General features: G+C 35.9%; 1 protein-coding gene across 4 annotated transcripts in view; it reads right to left on the bottom strand.

Annotated features, from left to right (window-relative positions):
* RC3H1 (ring finger and CCCH-type domains 1) overlaps nt 1–12824 on the bottom strand; it is a 56410-nt gene that overhangs the window by 43108 nt on the left and 478 nt on the right. The gene's annotated exons all lie outside the window — the stretch shown is intronic.

The raw sequence follows: 12824 nt of genomic DNA, 5'->3' as shown, positions 1-12824 counted from the left end.
AAAATGAATCCTGATTTTATGTGCTGAAGTATAACATACACAGAAAGGTAAGAATGCTCAGCTCAATGAATTATCACAAGGTGAACATACCTGTACACCCAAGATGTGCATTACCAGCACCCCAGAAGGGCCCCCTCGCCACCCCTTTATTCTCTACTACCCCAACTTCTAATACTCTAGATCACTTTTGTTTGTTTTAAAATCCTATATAACAGAATCATCAGTACATATTCTGTTGTATTTTGGCTTCTTTCACTCAACGTTACATATTAAGTTTTTTTACATCTATATTTTTAAAATGTTACAAAGCACTCCTGTTAGGTTGACCCCAGTTAGGAAGCTACCTTTTATGAACTCCTTTTTGGAGCAGTGATGACATTTGGATTTTGAACGCAGCAAATTTCTTGTGTTGAACTGAAGGAACAAAAACAGGTGTCAATAACAGCACTTGAGAATAAAGAATCCTGTCTTTACTTATGAAAACACAGAAGCACATGTCACACTAATAGCTCCCACTTCTTTCCTTTTACTTGCTTCTATTGCTTTTTTCCAGGGACCTTATGCCTTACACTTCCTTGCAGCACTTGGTTGCTACCGTATGGCTTTGACTGATTCTAGAACTGGGCAACAAAGAGAAAGGAGGCGGAGGTATTCAGAATAGGTAAACGGGATATGCAACATGCTTTTTTTGCAATTGTCAAGTGATACTCAAGTGCATATTCTGACCTAGGGAATTTTTGCATTTTTAGATATAATCTAGTATATTTAATAAAATAACAGTATTAGTGTTATTAAAATGTTTTGTGCCCATAATCTAGTGGCCTAGGCATAAGGACGTTTACATTATTTCTGTTTTTGTGGGATATACTTGCTAGAATTCAAACTATTTCCAGAAAACAGTCACTGTGACTTTCAATTGCACATACTTGAAAAATGATGCTACCAAAAAAAAAAAAAAGTTAACTTTCTATTTAGAATTATTTTTCGACTGTTGTCCTAGGCAAATTTCATTTTGAGAAGTTTAAAAGAATGAACAAATTGCTACACAGACTCCAAACACAGACGCCTACAGCTACAGTATATCTTATTTATATATATAACGGGGTTTGGAACATGTGTGTGTATAAATTATGAAAGAAGATATTTTGCTGATTCTCAAGTAGTAACTACTGTTAGAGAACCTACTAATTTATTGCTAATATATTAGAATTAAACATAAAACACCTCCTCCAAAATATGTAATGATAATCTTCTAGGGATTAAATTCATGCTGAGGTTTGGGGGGGAGGGGAGAGTGGAGCGGGGGGAAGAGAGAGAGAGAGATGCAGGGAGGAGGGGATAAAAGGTTGATGTAAGTAATTGCTGTGTGCTACACAATAAAACAGATAAACCTAATATTACACTCTATTTCACAAAAATAGGGAGCTCTGCTTTATCTTAAAAAAAAATTATGAACAGTTTATTCCATTCTTTCCCTAACCCTGAATATTTGCCCCATTTCCCTACAGGCATAATGTGTGAATTTCCTTAGGGAGTGACTTACTCGATCACCTTATTTAAAATGATCCCTCAACCCAATTCCACTATCACCATGCACAACTGCTTCTCATGCCTTTCCTGATTCATTTTTTTCTCCATAATACTTCTCACCATCCAATGTGCTATGTTTTTACTTATTTTGCTATATATACACCCACCACTGCTAAAATGTAAGCTCCATAAAGACGGATTTTGTTTGTTTCTATCTCTAACCTTCTGGAGTCCATTCTATGTGCCAAACACTATTCTAAACGTTTTATATGCTTTATCTCATTTAGGCCTCACAATGACCCTGTTAGGCATCAGTAGGGCTAAATTTTAGAGTTGAGGAAACTGAAGTATAGATGTTAGGTAATATGCTCCAGTCCACACAGTAACTAAACTTATCCCTATTTTTAAACTGGTAATTCCTTCTGTAGTCTTTATTTCTTTGATGACAGCACTATCCAATCTGACACTCAATGTACATACCAGGTAATCTGGTACGCGCCCTAATTCCATCCTCTTCTACTCCCATGAAGGCATTTTATTATCTCTTGTATCTATAGCTTCCTTTCCATGTCTACTTCCCTGATTCAGGTCCACATTCATTCAGTGAAAACAATCAAACAAAAATACTTTTTGAGCACCTAGTATGTGCTGGTGTCCCGAGACTGGGAGATTCAGCCTGAATGAAAGGAAGTCCCCACCCTCGTGGAGCATAGTCTCCCTCACCTGGATCACAGGTAACCTTTTAACTGATCTCTGCCTCCAGCTTTCTTCTCGTCTGCCTCCACCCTCCTTACAACTGCTGCTGTTTTCCTTCCATGACAAACAACTTCATAAAAAAAGGACAACAGAGAACAGACATTTCACAAAAGAGGACATCCAAATGGCCAACAAGCATATTATACGCTTATTGAAGAGTTATAGCGTATTATTACTCATGAGGGGAATTTAAATTAAAATGACAATGAGATACACCTACCAGAATGGCTACAGACTTTTTTAAACTGCAATACCAAGTATTAAAGAAAATATGTGGAGTAAAAGTCTCATATAATGCTGATGGCACTGGAAATTGGTACATTCACTTTGGAAAACTGACAGTATCTATTTAGGCCAAACAAAGCCAAACAAAATGACCCCAAAATTCCACTCCTAGGTGTTTATACAAAAGAAATGACTACTTATGTCCACCAACATATACAAAAATGTTCATAGCATCTTTTCCTAAAAAGCTCTACAAAATTGGGAAACAACCCAAAGATGGGTATGTATTTCCACAATTATCTAGAGACCGAACAGCCAACCACCAGCAGCCACTGAATCTTGCTTACGTGTGAACTGTGCAGACTGTTGCCCACCACTAATCCTCAAGAGCAAACTCTTCGTCCGTACGGACTACGCACCTATCCCAGAACCAGCCCCACTTCACCTTCTCCCATCCCCTTTATCTGTAGCCAATGCAATTCTTTCAAAACGACTCAGATCTTTCTTCCCCAAACTGCTGGTCAATCCCACGATGGTGGACATGTCTGCTCCATGCAGCCCTGCTGTTGGTGGTTTAGATTGCATGCCCCAGGACCTGGTCCTTTTCTGGATAGTATATAGCTCAATAGACCCTTTCTTTTAGAAAAGCTTTTGGCCGTGCAAGTTTTTTTTAGCAATTCCAATTCTTGGACATTCTGGAAAAGTCAAAACTATGGAAACAATAAAAAAGATCAGTGGTTGCTAGGAGCTGTGGTGAGACGGGATGAATAGGTGGAGCACAGAGGATTTTTAGAGCAATGAAATATTCTGTATGACACTATAATGATGGATTATCAATTATCAAATGTCATTATACATTTGTCCAAACCCACAAAATGTACACCACCAAGAGTGAGCCCTAATGTAAACTATGGACTTTTAAGCGTCAACCTAGGTTCATCAGTTGTAACAAAATGTCCCTCTGGTGGGGATGTTAATAATGGGGGAGGCTGTGCACCTGTGCGTGCAGGGGGTATATGGGAAATTTCAGTACCTTCTTCTCAAGTCTGCTACGAATCCAAAACTGTTCTAAAAAATAAAGTCTTTAAAAACAAAAAGATAATAAAAATGATCCACAACTGAATCTGAAATCTCTCTCAAATGTGGAGATCTTATTGATGGAATTCTGTTCCCCCTTCTTCCCCCTCCGCCTCACTCACCATTTTGTCATTGTGCACTTAACAGGATGCTTCAAGTTTTATCTTAACCTCCGAGTACAGTGAATTAATGAATGCCAACTGTTAGGAGAACGGGTGCTACCACTTTAATATTCAGTAGTGCTTTCATAAGATTATTACCTGTTCAAGGCTTTGTGATAGTCTAAGTTACTCTTAAATGCATTTAAAGAGATTTACATCTCACGTTTTCTATTCTAGAGATTTTATTCCAATAAGCGAACATTTAAAAAAATAGTGGTACCATGTTTCCCCAAAAATAAGACCTAGCTGGACCATCAGCTCTAATGTGTCTTTTGGAATAAAAATTAATATAAGACCCGGTCTTGTATTACGTTATATAAAGCCCGGTCTTATTTTATATAAGACCGGTACTGTATTATATAAAAATAAGACCGGGTCTTATATTAATTTAAAGATGCATTAGAGCTGATGGTCCTGCTAGGTCTTATTTTCGGGGAAACACAGTAGAAAGAGAATAAATTGAAAGTACCTTTTGTGCCCTTATGAGCAGGTTTTCATCAACTGCAGACATACATAATAAAATGATATTTCTGAAAAAACTGATGCAGATCAATTGAGTTAATTCAAAGAACCCATAACTCAATTTTTCTAAATAATTACATGTATTTTTTTTAATTGAGTTAATTCAAAGAACCCATAACTCAATTTTTCTAAATAATTACATGTATTTTTTTTAAGTTTTTAATAAAGAGGCTAGGTGCTAGATTCAGGCAAAGAGTGACAGTTTAAAACAAATTAGTTCAAAAACTGCTATCAATGGGGTAATTAATGTAAAAATTGACATATAAAACATGAGTTTTAAGAGCAGTAATTACAGGGAAAACACTTCAAAATGAAGATTTAATCCAGGTGTTTTTTTTTAAAAGGACAGTATTTAAATATGGAAGACTAAACTCTTTAACAGAATGTCTCTAATAAAATGGACTTTTTAAAAATTTATTTTTTATTGGGTGACTATTGTTAGTAAAGTTACATAGATTTCAGGTGTACAATTCTGTATTACATCATCTATAAATCCCATTGTGTGTTCACCACCCATAGTCAGTTCTCCTTCCATCATCATATATTTGATCCCTTTTACCCTCATTTACCACCCCCCTCTCCCCTTACCCTCTGGTAACCACTAAACTATTGTCTGTGTCTATGAGTTTTTGTTTCTCATGTTTGTTCTGTTCTTTTGCTGTTTTTGTTTTATATATCACATATCAGTGAAATCATATGGTTCTCTGCTTTTTCTGTCTGACTTATTTTGCTTAGCATTATACTCTCAAGATCCATCCATGTTGTCACAAATGGTCCTATTTCATCTTTTCTTACTGCCAAATAGTATTCCTAAAATGGGCTTTTGAGCAAGCATAGCCACTATATAGAGACGATCAAATCAAGACCATGGCTACTTTCAGCAAAAGTAGAGGTACAGACTACCTCAAAAAGCAAAGGAAACTGACATGAGGCTCTCCATTTTTCAAGCTTTGGAAACTTTAATACAACGAGTTTAGAAAAATACATGTTCATGTGGTAAGCAATTTGGATTTTACAGATCAAAATGTATTTTGAATAGAATCCAAATGTAAATCAGTGCCAACAGAGAATTTTGGGTGCCAGTAATGTTCAGTCAAATTCTATTCATCATTACCAGCCAATTCATATTAGTACTGTCAATTAATTTTTATTATCTAAAATGGATCATACATGGAGGAAAGGAAATTACATCATAAATGAATTATAGAGAAAAATATGCTAAATATAAATTTCTTCATCTAAGATTCTAAATGTTTAAAGAATACATCATAATTTACTAAATTTGTAGCAATAGCCTCTATACTTTTGGTTAGTATATTTTAAATTACATAGTACATAATCAAATAGCCCCCGATAACCACTTTACAAGCGACTGTAACTTCAAAAGTGATTGTAAAAGCAACCGCAACTTGTGGGGACCCCAAGAGAGAACTAAAATAGGGAGATCTAGATTCCAATCTCAACTTTATCATTTATTTGCTCTGAGAGATCTTTATACCTTTGATAATCAAAATGTTTAGAGTAAGAAAGAAAAACATGACTCCAGATTTTAGGAACAAAGAAGAGTGCAGTAAAAGATGATGTTCTGATAGGAAACTGAGGAAACCTTACTATGATGGATAATATTTGGAAAGGCTGGGTCTTTGGGGGAGTAAAGGAATTTAAATTATGTAAAGTTTAGGGCTGCCAACAGACTAAGCAACAAAGCATTGACAATGTAGGCTTGAGGACAACTTGAAGCCACGTAAATAGGTAAATTCTCTGTGAGAGTGAATATAAATGAAGAACCGGACCTTGGGGGAATAGCTTGTATCAGCACTATTCAACAGAACTTTCTGAGATGATGGAAAAGTTCTCTATCTATGTTCTCCAATATAGTCGCCACTGGCCACATATGGCTATTGAGCTCTTAAAATGTGGCTAGTGCAACTGAGGAACTAAATTTTAAATTTTATTTGGTTTTAATTAATTAAAACTTAAATTTATCCACATGAAGTACAATGGAATATTATTTAGCAGTAAAATGCACTATCAAGCCACGAAGACATGGAAGAAACTTAAATATACATTGCTAAGTGAAAGACAATCTTGCCCATAGAAGCGTACCACACAAAGACGGAACCCTAATATAAACCATGGACTCTAGTTAATAATAATTTATCAATATTGGTTCATCAGTTATAACAAACGTACCACCCTAATATAAGATGTTAACAAAGGTAACTGTGAGAAGGTGTATATGGAAACTCTGTACTTTCAGCCTAATTTTTCTATAGACCTAAAACTACTCTAAAAATATAGTCCATCAAAAATTTTAAATTAAGTAGCCACATGTAGTTAGCTAGTAATTTGTATTTTAACAGCACGGGTCCATATTAATGAAAGATTAATGTGGGAAGAAAATTAGAATGGTATTTCACTTCTGACCACCACCCCAAGGTACAACACAGTTCATCCCAAACTATACAAAGCTCGTATGTGGCTTGAAAAGTAACATTTTACAGCACAACTTTTTCAAATATTCTAGATGAATCTCTTTCTAAATCATTTTTGTTAAACAGAATTTAAGGAGAAAAACAACATTTACTGAATGGGTACTAGATGTCAGGTATTATACTAAACGTATACTACACCTCATTTAAATTTCAAAACAATCTTTAAAGGAAGGTATTACCATTTGTTTTTAGAGATGAAGAATCATAAAACTTAAGGGATAAAAGATGAGAACCTAGCTAGATTTGACTCCAAAGTTTATGTTCTAATATACTCTGTACATATTTTTGTAATTCCCAAAATTATAAACATAGCTTAATTTTTCCACAATGAATTTATCATCAGGAACTTTTAATTTCTGGAGTCATCTTTTTCTTTCTTCTTCTCTAAACCTTTTGAATAAGTGATATAGCACAAAACAATAATTAATTGACGATACACTCAGAGTCTAATGAGGTGTTGTCCTTACATTAAACGGCCCCAAGCTAATGCGGTTTTCTTTCCTGTCATCTCCCTTGCTGTCCATCTCACCAACAGTGACTGTACTCCCACATCTAATTTGTAGCTTTTAATCTGCTGTGGATTAGAAAATATATCATCAAACTGCACAGAATTACGTACAAAGCAAGAGAGCTTCTAAACCAATGCCTTTGTGCAGATGATTTAGTTCATTAATTTTGCAACAATTAAAAGTCTTTTTGTCTACTTCTTATTCTAAACTGGAAGCTGGATAGATGAAATACTGTTCTATAATAAAGCTAAAAACATAAGATCCTATTTACAAATCTTCCACTAAAACATATTTACAAGCTTAGATTTCTAAACATCTCCCATTTAAAGATGCTATTTTTACAACTTGTCACTAGCTTTCCAACATGTACTAGTATCAAAACTTAAAAAGGTATACATAAAAACACAGAAATATATTTACAGTTATATTTTCCTGGGAAAAAAGTCACTATTAAAAAAAAAAAGCAGAAATTTTACTGCATTGATTTCTAAATATTCTTATATAATTCTTTCTCATCATTCTAAGTTGTCCTTACTACAAAATTTATTAAACTTTCCCTAAAAAAGGGGAGATTAGTATCAAAATTTAAATTCTTCTCCACGTAGCTCTCCTGTAACTTACTACAAATCTTTACTCATAACATGAAATCTGTATTTCACTTCTCACCATAAATTTTAAGATTTCAGTTTAATTATGAAAGTACCAATTTAAATTTAAGGATATTTTCAAAGCTCAAAATTGAAAGTTCAAATTTAAAAGCAATTCTATTTTCACAAAAGCCCAATTTTATTATACATTATTCCAGAAAGAAAAAGTTTTTTTTCTCCCTCAAACTAAAATAATTAAAAAGGCTCAAACCAATTGCTTCCGTAACATTGTCTATGTTTTTGGAGGGAGTCAGATATGAGGCCAAGACCAAGGTTTCTAAGATTTATTTAACAAGGGATTAAAAGCAGAGTGTCAGGTAAATCATAACTCTAAATATTCTCAGAGATTAGCCAAACAAAATAGTCATAAAGTTATTCATAAGTTTCACAGTTTCAATCTAACAATCATTTCCCAATATAACCTCAAATAAGTCCAAAGAAGTGTGTTAATAGTCCACGTTGCTTCTGTATACATTAAGACCAAAAGGCAAACAAATTGTAGATAGACTAAATATTAGTTGCTCACATTAGTATGGAACCATGAAATTTTGTTAATTCTCACAACCCAATGAGGAAATACAAATGAGTCTGAGAGTACAACTTCTTTGGAGTGATCAAAACTAAAACTGCAAATTGCTGTGTCTTCCAACTTTTATTCCATCAAGAGTCCCTGGCAGTGTGCCTACTGTGCTTAGAGAAGCATGCAAAGAATGAGGTGGTTTTTGATTCCTAACACTCATACCCCAAAGTTTTGTTCTGCAATTTCAATTATACACAGCACTCTTCCTCAGTCTTGACTCACAATAATGTTGTTAAATTCATAGAGACAGAAATTAGAATGGTGGTTGCCAGGGACTAGGGGCAGAGGGAATGTGGAGTTTAATGCGCACAGAGTTTCCTTTTGGGGTGATAAAAATGTTATGGGATTAGAGGTGGTAGTTGCACACAAAAAATTGTGAATGTACTGCCACTGAACTGCTTATTTTAAAATGATTCATTTTATGTTATGTGAATTAAAACTCAATGAAAAAAATTTATGTTAAGATACACAGATAAAATTGACCTCTTTAGAACTCTTCCTCAAAAACATTACCATGTGCAAATGCTACTTAGATCTTAGAGATTTTGAGCTAAAATGAATTACAAGTTAAATTATTACCATATATGCTCAGTAATGAGCGTGCTGACATCAGTGCTAAAATGCTTGACAAACATCAAAAGAATATTGCTCAGACATATATTTGTAAATAATTTCAAAGAAAAATACAAATGAACCTTAAAACATTTATTCCTCTAAGACAGAATGCAATTTCAGTCAGCTTCACTGTGCATGTAAGGTAGACTCAAAATCTGTACTAGAATTCTTTTCTTGAACCAATCAGGAAAACACTGTGAACTGGTAAGAAGTGACTAATATAAGTAAACAGGCACAAGTCTGACCAATATAGATATAAACAAAGATGCTGAAGCTGTCTTAGGGATTCAGGGCAACATTAATTCAGATTAGTCAACTTCACACTTGAAAATGTGTAGAATTTACCTTAAGAAACTTTGGTGTGAGAAAAATTCCTTTGTAGAAATGCCTGACAAAATTAATATTATGTCATAACCTCTGAGGCTAGTCCAGCCTAGACTCCAGAATTAAACAAAAGAGAGATCTTAAAGAGGACCCTACAGAACAGGCTGATTTCAAAATCTACTGTGGCTATTTTGATGCAGGCCAGTCTGAATTTAAATCCACTGGAATCCAACCCCAAGGAATACTTGAACTACAGGAGCACTGACAGGGCCGAAGTTAAACCAGGTCAGTACACCCTGCCAAGGAACATGTTGCTCCAAGGTGTCCACCAAACAAGGATCATTTATCAGCTTATTCTTCATCTTATTGGATGCCAACCACTTTCAAGATATATGCACGAGTAGCCTGATTAGATCCTATCAAGCTCCATTTCAAGCCCTAAGATCTAGAGATTATAAACATGCAGCCGAATTCTAAATGGTTTATGACTTTAAAAAATGCAACTGAAGAATTTCAAATGCTAGCTGACCCAACTTTAATATCACTGAATGTTACTAAGGTAATTTTTAAATTCTCATAAAGTATTTCAAAGGCACAATTTAGTAACTGCTTACATAATTAAAGCCATGAAACAATTATAGTAATAGTACAAATCTGTCGTATATAAACGGTATGTTTCTATATTCATAGTATTTAGATCTGCTAAAAGCAAAAATAAGTGTTTCTGTCGTAATTCACATGAATAAATATTTTCTCAAACTTGTAAGTGAATATTTAGCAGGGTACAAATAATGATACTAGAACGGATATTAGGGCTAAAGGCAAATACAGGATTACAAGACATAGTTCATGGTCAAAACAAATAATCTGTCAATATGTTAGATGCTTCAAAGTTTAACCTTGAAACATATGGTAGCAGTAGTGAAGCATCTCATCTGCCACAGGACCTGGGTTTGAGTAAGCTCTTTTACCCATTAATTACTGTGCGGCCTTTTTGCTATTTACTTAGCTTCTCCTAGCCTCACATTCTTCATACACAAAATGAGAACGATACCACCAACATTATAGCCTAACTAGGAGAATTAAATAGGAACGTTTTACTCATTCAACGAATATACTTTGAAAAACTAATACTTTTATGGAAAAAAACAACCCAACAACTTTCAAATCTTTTCAAATGAATCAAACATTTATTAACTTTCAATATTACAAAGTAAATGCAAATCTGATTCCTAAGCTATGGTACCAAAACTTCTTAGAAGGAAATTCTTAAACACTACTTGAGAAAATCTGAACTGAAATAATCAGAATAAACGCTGATAATGATGCTATGACAATTGAGGGATCACATCTTGAAACAGTTTCGACACAAAAACAGAATTCTCTAAGAACTTTTTCAATGTTAAACAGCTATAGGGACCCAGACTTGACCCATAAATTGTTGTATCAACATCTACTTTCAAACACAAAACCTAACACTTAAAGCTTTGTTTTTAGAAAAATGGTATTAGGCATGGGGCAAATGATAATTTATGATTATAATATAATACAACAAGAGATTTTTTCCATAACAAAGCACGCTAATGACTTACAATTTACAAATTCATAAGTTACTAGATTTGTTGCAATGTTAGGGTCACAGATAAATTTAAGAATCGTTGCAATATAGACTTTACTTGCATTCTGTATTGATCTAACAAAACTTGGCATTAAAAAAAATCATGGATTTGAGCACTTAGAGAAAGGTGTCCTTTCTGAAACTTAAACCCAGAAAATTCACATAAGCAAGAGCCATGTGAAAGTTGTTCTTTCCTTCACTTAATCAAAATATCCACACATCTACGCATGAAACGAAAGCCATTCATACTTATCCACTATACTTTACTCCTAAACAATGAGATAGTTCAACCCCCAGTGTTTATTCAATTGCTAGTCTATTTACTGTCAACTCTTGTGGAAGACCTAAGGACTCATTAAACTTTATATACTGTAACCTGAAAATGCTTTGAATTACGACAGACATAGGCAATTCTAATGAGAAATTTACCCTAAACACAGGTGAAAGATATTAACTGACATCTTCTCTGCACAGGTCAACCTTCCTTTTTAAGTACACAAACTAGATGGACTATGCAATTGAGTGTTAAATAGTGGAGCAATCTTCTTGGATGAACCCAAACAACATTAATATAAATTTCTGCACACCTAGGTAGAAACTGGAATGGAAGAAACTTAAATGAGTTTTCCCCCATCATTTGTAAATGGACGTGGTAGGTGCCTTTGAAAAATTAAGTTAAGGAGAAATAGTAATTGTTGAAGTTTCAGATACCACCACAGTAAGGCAAATATAATGAACAGCTGTCTCTTGATAAGCTTCAACATTCAAAACAACAACAGTTGTTTCTAGTTTTTGAAAATTGTAATATAATCAAGTTTTGAAACCTGATCAAATCTGCTTCAGAAACCAAATTTCAAACTCAGAGGACAGGGCTGGTCTTGCATCATTTTAGGGCAAATTACTGAAAGACAAAATTAGAACATGAGACAGGACACAAGAAGTTCTAGCCTGCAGATGAACCGTGTCTGTCTCCCTGAAGAAATGCTCCACGAGGTCCGTTTCGCGCTGTTGTTGGGTCCTATGCGGCACATTAATAATTCAAAACGGTTCGTTTGGAGAAAAGTTCTATTCCAACATTACAATTTGTCTTTGCGTTGCCAGTAAACGGCTTTGTTTCCAGTTTCGTGGACTACTCTGGGATGTCAAGAGTTATGATGACTGCTCCCTAAGCGTCCTTGTCCCACTCTCACCCGGGACGTGGGCATAAGTGATCTTTAGAGAGAACTGATGCCCAGGGAGGTGTTTAAAGAGGAACGTCCCGTAGACAGCCGTCCATCCCTCTCCATCCCTCACCGCTAATCACCTTTTACCTTGCATTTGTCGTTGCTGCACTTACATATTTTTTAAAACAAGACACCTGCATGCACAGTTTGCCTATCGCCGCCAGGAAGAAAGACTATATCGTTCCATCTCCAGGGAAATCGACGTCGTAAAACCCATTCCTCCGGGGAAGGGGGCGCCTGAGGGGTTGGGGAAACGAGCTGCCCCGAGGGGGAGGGAGGCAGAGGCGGCGCCTGTTTACAGACGCCTTCACCTCCCCCACCCCACACGCTGAGGGTCCAAAAGCGTTTCCGGGGCGCAGTGGCCTCCCGGCCCGGCCCTGGAGTCCCGGAGGCGCCGGGCAGCCTGCCGGCCCCGAGCCTCCGGCCGAAGCCGCGCTCGCCCTCCCCGCGTCCAGGGCGGCGTCCGCACCGCCCCGCGGCCGGCCTCCCCCCCCGGGCAGGCCCTCCAGGCGGCACGCGGAGGCCTGAGGCCTGAAGGCCGC

Source organism: Rhinolophus hipposideros (genome assembly GCF_964194185.1).
Source record: "Rhinolophus hipposideros genome assembly, chromosome: 19".
In the NCBI taxonomy this organism is placed as follows: domain Eukaryota; kingdom Metazoa; phylum Chordata; class Mammalia; order Chiroptera; family Rhinolophidae; genus Rhinolophus; species Rhinolophus hipposideros.
Note: the sequence above shows the minus strand (reverse complement) of the source record. Positions and strands in the feature narration are given on the sequence as shown.